We start from the raw sequence: 9,059 nt of genomic DNA, 5'->3' as shown, positions 1-9,059 counted from the left end.
TCCATCTCGTTGAAGAATGGGATTGGTATTTGTATTGGGATTGCATTAAATGTGTAAATTGCTTTTGGTAGTATTGCCATTTTCACAACATTCAGTCTTCCTATCCATGAGCAAGGGATATTCTTCCACTTTTCAAGATCTCTTTTTGTTTCTTGTAGTTTTCTTATAAAAGTCTTTAATGTCTCTAGTTATGTTTATCACAAAGTATCTCAGTTGTGGTTAGCTATTGTAAATGGTATTGTTTTCTTAGTCTCTTTTTCATGTTTTCTTTGTTGCTAAAATACAACTAACTTTTGTATATTGATCCTGTATCCTGCCACTCTACTAAATTGGTCTACTAGGTCTAACATTTATTTGTTGAGTCTTTGGTGTTCTCTATGTACAATATCATATAGTCATAACGGTTTTACCAGCTCTTTGCCAATTTGAATGCCTCTTATTTCCTTCTCTTCATTATTGCCCTAGCCAGTATTTCCATTACAATATTATGTAGGAGGGGTGTAATGGACAGCCTTGTCTGGTCCTCATTTGCAAGTGAGAATGATGTTGGCTCTTGATTTTGAATATATACTTTTCACTATGTTGAGGAAGTTCCCTTCTATTCCTGTTTGTTGAGTTGTTTTACTCATGAGTGTGTGGATTTTATCAGAGACCTTTTCTGCATCAATTGATAGGATCATGTGGGTTTTGTTCTTTGCTTTATTAAAATGATGAATTACAATGATTGTTTTTCTTATGTTCTTGCATATCTGTTATAAATATACTTATTATAAATCCCACTTGGTCATGATGAATTTTTTTCATGTGCTATTGGATTAGCCAGGATTTTGTTAAGAATTTTTGCATCAATTTTCATATGAGATATTGATCTGTTGTTCAGGGGCAGGGGTTGTATTGTATTTTTCTAGTTTTGGTATTAAGGATGTGCTTCATTCATCAAATGACTCTGTAAGGGTTTCTTCTTTTTAAATTAAAAAAAAATAATTTTAGTAGAATTGGGGATAGTTAATCTCTGAATGTTTTATGCAATGAATCTTCCTGTTATTAAAATTTTTATCATTCATATTTATTGTGTTTCATGGTTTTACACTGTGTTCCACACAGTCTTTCAGAATTCTGCTAGTGAGATTGTAAAATGATACAACCAATCTGGAAGGCAGTTTAGCATTTCCTGAAAAAGCTGAACATAGGTATCCCATATGACCCAACTATCGTATTGTGGGGATGTACGCCAAGGAATTTAGAACTGGCACAGGAACAGAGATATGTACATCTATGTTCATAGCAGCATTATTCACAATAGCAAGAAAATGGAAACAACCAAAATTCCCAACAAATCAATGGACTGAGAAATTGTGGTACATTCACACATGGAATACTATCCAACAGTAAGGAATAACTATTTTGTAAAATACTATAAAAATGAGAGATATTGAAAAGCATCATGTTGAATGAACTTACTCAGTCTCATAAGGACAAATACTTCAAAAGACTATTGTAAAATTAGAAAAAAAATAGCTGGTAAGTTGTGCATAAATGTCCTAAAGGGGAAGGGGAAAGGATGGAAAAAGGGAAAGATGGAAATCACTGGGATAGCCAAGTTTAGTGGACAGATTAGGGGGTGGGGGAAGGGGTTGAAGGAATAGGAAAGATTTAATGGAGACTTGAAGAGTTGGTGTCATAGTAGACACAGATCAGTAGTGGTTGATTGTGTAAAATACAGTGTATAAAAAGAATTCTATGAAGCCTGGTGTGTATGGAGTATATTGTAGAACATGCTGTACATGAATGAGACAAAAAGTAAATGAAAACAAAAAAAGGAGGGGGAGGGAGGGGCAGAAAAAGGGGAAGTAAAGGTGATCACTGAAATTGTAGAGGTTAGGGGAAAAAACAGAACGGGGGAGGATCAATGGGATCTTTGGGGGAAAGTGTGATAAAAACATGGATAGTAGTTGAGTGTATGGAGTACAGTGTGTATAGGGAGCTCAGGTGGCCTAGTGGTAAGAAGATGTACGGTAATCCCAAAGGCACATAGTCCGAATCTACCAGCTGCTCTGCGGAAGAAGGATGGGCAATCTCCTCCTGTGTGATTAACTGCCTCTGAAAATCAGGTGGAGAGTCAGCTAGGGTTGGATCTGACTCAATGGTACTCAACAACAGTATGTAGGAGGGATTGTGTGGGTACAATGTACATGGATAAAGAACAATATGTAAGGGTTGTTGTTATGTGCTGTTGAGATACCTGTGATTCTTAGCAACCCTATGCACAATAGTTCTAAACCCTATCATCTCCTGAGCCAATCTTGCTGATCCCAAAAATCATACCCCCATTACCCCAGTTATTGTGTCAATTCATCTCATCAAGGGTCTTCCTCTCTGGCACTGTTTCTCCATCCTTCCAAGCATGATGTCCTTCTCCAAGGACAAGTTCTTCCTGGCCACATGTCCAAAGTATGTGAGACAGAGCATCAAAATCCTAGCCTCCAAGGAGAAACTTTATTTCAACCTCTCCAAAATAGACCTATTTGTCTTCCTGGTGGTCCATAGTATGTTCAAGACTCTTCTCCAGAACCATAATTTGAAAACATTGATTCTTCTTCTGTCACCCTTAGTCATTGTCCAGCTCTCTGATACATAGCAAGTAATTATGAAGATTATGACCTGCATCAGGTGCACCTTAGTTTCTAAACTAGCATCGTTGCTCTTTAGTACTCTTGAGAGGTCTCTGACAGTCGATTTTCCTATGCAATTCATTTATAAGGGTGGTTATTATATGCAAATCAATTTTTTTAAAAAATTTATAGCAAATCAGTTTTTTAAAAGTATTTTTGACTGGAGAAGAGTATTGAGAATACCACGGACTGGTAGGAAAACAAACGGATTTGTCCTGGAAAGGGTTAAACCGCGTGGCTTCTTGGAGGCAAGGATTCTGAGGCTCCATCTAACATACTTTGGTCATGTTATGAGGAAAGACCAGTCCTTGGAGAGGGACATCATGCTTGGGAGGGTAGAGGGACAGCGCAGGAGGGGAAGGCCCTCTATGAGGTGGATTGATTCAGTGGCTGGGATAATCGGGATGGGAGTGTCAGAGACAGTGTGATTGGCACAGGACAGAGCAGAGTTTAGGGCTGTTTTACATAGGGTTGCTATGAGTCACAAGCGACTCGACGGCACATAACAACAACAACAACAACACAGTTAAGTCATAACTGACCTACAGCTGACCCTCCAGATGGTTTTCAGAGACAATTAATTGCATGGGCGGAGATTGCCCATCTTGCTCCAGCAGAGCGGCTATTGATTTTGAGCCATGTGCCTATGGTATTGCAGTGCAGCTTTTTGCCACTTTGGGATGAAAAAGAATGTATTACATAAATGAACATTGGATATTGTAGATTTAGAAACCATATAATTAAGCCTTTGGCCACTTCTTAATTTAGAGTGCTAAAAGAAAAAATCTGCCCTGGAGATAAGCTTGTTAAAATAGAATCTGGTAGTGGAGATTGGGGCATGATCAAGGGGAAAGATTCAATCTCATCCAGTACTCTGAGGAGATTTTCATTTCAATGGATTTACGGATCCGTATTGGATTGTTGATGAAAGAGACCCACATTTGAAAGAAGGGCAAACAGGAATGGAGAGAAAGAAAATGAAAAAAGGAAAAGAAGAGACTCTTTTTACAACTATAACAAGCTATTTGGCTTCTGAGGCAGAGTAAAATTGGTACCCATCAGGCTCCACCTTCAAGACTTGAAATTGGAGTACACTCATTCATATCAATCACTTGGCTCCACAGGTGTGGAAATGGGAGGAATGCAACAACGGAGAAAAAGGCTGAGCTTGGACATGTGCCTTCAGTGCTGCCCTCCTAGCATGCAAAAATGCGTGGATGAGCAGGGAATGGTTGTTGGCTTGAGGAACAGGGCAACATGAGGGCCCCTGTCCTGTTGACTTGAGTTGGCCCCATGTGGAAGTTAGGGCTGAGTAAGGAGACCAAGAGGTCTGGAATACAGAGTATAGACTCCTGAGCTTGCAGCTGATGTCCATTTGAACCTAGCCACAGATGGCTGGGGATGAATTGACCAAAACTTAATCAGATGAAGAAAACTTGATCTAGGCTGTGAACTAGGGTTGATTGCTGCAACCTGATGGCTTGCTGTGGACTTAGCAATGCCAGGGTAAGAGATATGCTTCTTTCCTCAGAGCACTAATTCAATAAGGATGGGTGAATCAGCCGTTGGCTATCTAAAAGGGAGATATTATGGCATGATACATGAAGTAGCTGACTAACAAACACACTTTCATTAAATTATATATAAAAATTATATATCTATATAAATATATAATATATATTTATATATCTTATTATATTTATATATCTTATTATATTTATATATCTTATTATATTTCTATATTATGTAATATATATATAAATATAAATATAAAAAATTATATATAAAAATTATATTTAGAGAGAGAGAGAAGACAAATCATTGCACTTGTGATCCTAGTGATTTGAGGGGTAAGGTATGGAGCCAGGACTGGAAGGAGAGTCTGAGGTGAGAGGTGCAGGTGTCAGGATGAATCACTCAGGTTTGTGGCTGTGGACTTAGGGGCAGAATGCCAGTGGACTTATGGAGAAGACTACGAATGGGCCCTCCATACTTGATTTTTCATTTACATTTCCCACTCCTAAAATCCTATATGGGTTTGATTTTCAGAAGAAGAAAAAAAATACACCTGTAGCTCATTGTTTATGGACAAGGTATCAGAGTATCCTTTTTCTCCCAAAATGGCCAAGGATAGTGGCCCAAAGAATATAACTGGCATTGTTATGAGTGACTACAGCTCCAACTTGAACTGCACACACATTCGATATTGTGACATTGTGGTTCTAAATATTAGATAATAAATTGTTTTACACCTGTCCAGCACAAAAAAGGCAGGCAGGCAAAGATGTCTTCAATTAAGATAAAATTTTCCAATTTACTAGGTAGAGGCAAATTATTCCAATCAGTCAACCACTGAATAAAATAGCAAATTAACAGTATACTCAGCTATTAACCTAAGGTTTGGAGGTTTGAGCCTACCCAAAGGCCCTTGGTAAAAAAAAATCCTCATCACCCACTTTCAAAAAAATATCAATCGTTGAAAGCCCTGTGGAATACAACTCTTCTCTATTGCATATGGGTCACCACAAATCTTAATGAACTCAACAGCGACTGGCTTCTGCTTGTCGAATGATGCATACAAATGGTGAGCTATCTCTCAATATAAGGGCACACAGTCGCAGATGCAGTCCTTTGGGGAATGCTTGATTGAACAGTCTATGTGGTTGTTGTTGACTATGACTCATAGCAACCATATGGACAGCAAATCTGAATTTTATCCTGCACCATCCTCATGACCCTGTCATGGTATTCACCGTGCCAATCTATCTGAGAGGCTTCTTCTTTTTCACTGACCCTCTTCCTTTTGTAGCATGATATCTCTCTCCAAGGACTGGTTCCTCTTGAAAACATACCCAAAGTAAGTGAGATAAAATTTCACCATCCTTACCTGTAAAGAGTTCTCTGATTGACTATAGAACAGTCTATACTGTTTGGCTAATACGTATTTTTTTCATAAGGCACTTTCGTTCTAATAGGGGTTTGATGGAAGTATTGACTCAAGGGGCAAGACCCAAACACATACCCAGAACTGTGCTCCTTTCCATTTCCTGAAAGATGATAGTATATGTTGCCTTGTCTAGAACCATAGTCTTAATTCCTCTATCTGACTTGTGTGTTAGATACTGTTTTCAAGGTGTTGCATGAGGGTCTCGCTCTGCTTTACTGTGTGGAGAGTGCTGAAGGGGGAAGAAGCAGGAACAGGTTTGTTCATCCTCTCTCCACTTAATATTCAGGTCTCCCAGTTGTCTTTATTTCCTCTTTCTCACAGTGGATGACACTATTGTGCTGAGGGACCAGGTGTATGCCTTCCAACAAACCACCCTTCATTCTCTGCAAGACACTGGTCTGGTGGGGAGACAGGGATTTTGCTCAGTGATTAAGGCACTCGAGAATTAGAAAGAATTAAACTAAAGAGGAAAATAAAGCTCACAGGAGTCCGAGCAGATAATGTGGGGTGTGGAGCAGGAATGAGTGGAGATTGTTCTTCTGAAGATTTAATTTAGATAAATAAATGGATAGTGATGCAAAATACTGATACAATGAAGGCCCTAAAAGAACTCTGCTTGCAAAAAACAGCTCTTTAACAAATCCAATGTACTTCTATTAAAAAGAATTCCCATCTTTCCAGAAGTTAGTTTGAAAAACCAACTTGTACAGGATGGAAATCACAAGAATGAAAATGCTATCTGTAGAAAAAAGAATATATTAATTGTTTCAGTACGTCTGTTAAGTATTTCAAGCCTCTGGAGTACCATTTTATGAACCAAAGAACTAATTTACCAAATGGGTCCCCAGGGCCTGAAAGAACTAATGCTTAAACCACAGAGGACCAACTCCCTCCCCTGTCTCCCCACCAGACCGGTGCCTTTCGGAGAATGAAGGGTGTTTTGCTGAAAGGCATACAGCTGGTCCCTCAGCACAACAGTGTCATACACTGAGGGAAAGAGGGAATAAAGACAACTTGGAGACCTGAGAATGAACACACCTGGGCTTGAACCTGTTTCTGCTTTTAATTAAGTGGAGAGAGGATGAACAAACCTGCTTCTGCTCTTCTAAAAAATAGCATCTATGTTAGTACTGAATGTACCCTGGACTGCCAGGAAAACAAACAGATCCATCTTGGAGAGGATTAAACCAAGCTGCTCCTTGGAGGCAAGGATTCTGGGGCTTCGTCTGACATACTTTGGATATGTTGCCAGGAGGGACGGGTCCTTGGAGAGGGACATCATGCTTGGGAGGGTGGAGGGACAGCGCAGGAGGGGAAGACCCTCTATGAGATGGATTGATTCGGTGACTGGGGTAATCGGGATGGGTGTGTCAGAGGCGGTGCGGTTGGCGCAGGATAGAGCAGGGTTTAGAGCTGTTGTGCATAGGGTCGCTATGAGTCGGAAACGACTCGATGGCACATAACAACAACAACAACAACATGTTAGCACTCGAGGAATTCAGTCTCAGTTAGTGGAAATAAATAGCTGGGCACAGCGGAAAACCATAGAGTGGATGCCCAATGAACGTAGCCTTTTTTGTGTCTATCGCCACAATCACCATCAGCATCATCACATCATCCCTATCACCATCCTTACATCCAACAATTAATAACATTGAGTGAGTTCTTTCTAGGCGCCAGGCACCCTGCCAAATGCTCTACATGCGTTGCCTCATTTAATTCCTCAAGTACTCTGTGAAGTAGGTACTTCACTGATGAGAAATTTAAGGGTCAGAGAAATAATTTGGCCAATGTCACAGAGCTGGTAAATGGCAGGGCTGGGATTAGAACCTTTGTCGGTCTAACTACATAGCCTATGCATTGAAGTTAATTCTTCTTTAGGGAGAGGTAAGATCATTGGTGATGTCTGTTACCATTCTTTAGTTGGTTGTAGGGAGGGGACATTACTAAGATAGGAAATTAGAACTTATTAAAGAATCTGAGACTATGTGAAATACTTGAACTCATGGACCTCTTCTCCATGGGATTGTTCTTGTTCTTATGTGCTGTTAAGTTGGGATCAACTCATAGCTGACCTTTCAGCAAGTTTTCAGAAGCTGTAAATCTCCCAAAGGGAGACCTCACCTTCTTCCACAGAGCAGCTGGTAGATTTGAATTACCTGCCTTTGTGTGGGCAGAGCCACTTCTTACCAGTACACCACGAGCACTCCAAAGGTGCCATTTATTTTCTAACAACACAGAGCATTTCCAGGAGAATGAGTGGGTGTTGTACCAGATCTTGGGGATGAAGTAGTGGATATCTGCAAGTGGAAATGCTTGTCAAGGTTTTGTTTTGTTTTGTTTTTCTATTGTTGTTTGTCCATCACTCACTGATTCTGTGACAGAATCAAGAGTCCAGCCCATCACACACTTTCTCTTGCAAGCCCCACCATCACTGTACAAACAAAGAAACCAATTTTTAAAAGTGAGGAACAATCAAGGAGGGGAAGGATTGCATTTTTATCAGATATAGGTACTTTGCTTATGTCTACGGGTTTCAGTCAGGAGTTAGTATACAGATTTAAGATTTACATATATCACGCACAAGAGCATCTGAAATATAAGTGACTATTAAAGAAGAGTTTGCAAATGAAAAATAAACAGAAGGATGCTTTAAATATACACACAGAAGAAAGGAATCTCATTGATTTCCCAACCAACCTTTGCATCAGACATTTCTCAGGAACTCAAGTGGAGACTGTCATGTTTCCTCCTAATAACTGCTCTGTGTCTACACGGATAGCAGGACACTACTGTGTGTATCAAGTCAATTCTGATTCATAGTGATCCCATGTCGGGTAGAACTGCCCCATAGGTTTTGCCTCACTGTTGTCTTTTTAGGAGCAGATCTACAGATCTTTCACCTATGGAGCTAAGAGAGTTTAAAATGCAGCTCAGCAGTTAACTGTTTCACAACCATGTTGTTGTTTTTAAGTGACACTGAGTTGAATACAAGTTATAGCCACCCTATGAACAACAAATCTGAACCATATCCTATCCTGTGCATCCTTAACCATAACCTTTGATTATTATATATACTCTTTTTTTCCTTTTATTTTTATACATGCTCTTAATGTGATCCATAATTTGTTTTGATGCATGCAATCAAATGCTAAATAACTTTTTGGTATTCTTTGTTTTTTGCAAAGATCCCCCAAATTGGAAAAGCATCTGCAAAAGACAAAAGCAAGATCCACGCCTCACTCCATAGGCAAAAACCAACTCTAGGTGGATTAGGGACCTAGGATTAAAACCAAGGGCCATAAACTTCATTACAGAAAAACTTGGAAGAACTCTAGAAGTCCTAATCCACAATATCAACAGTCTTCCAAGTATCCTGAAAAACCTATAACCAGGAGAAGATAAAATAGATGAATGGGACCTTCTAAGAATCAATCCCT

This window comes from Elephantulus edwardii, unplaced genomic scaffold (assembly GCF_000299155.1).
Source record: "Elephantulus edwardii isolate Elephantulus edwardi_28Jun2011 unplaced genomic scaffold, EleEdw1.0 scaffold00028, whole genome shotgun sequence".
Classification (NCBI taxonomy): Eukaryota; Metazoa; Chordata; class Mammalia; order Macroscelidea; family Macroscelididae; genus Elephantulus; species Elephantulus edwardii.
Note: the sequence above shows the minus strand (reverse complement) of the source record.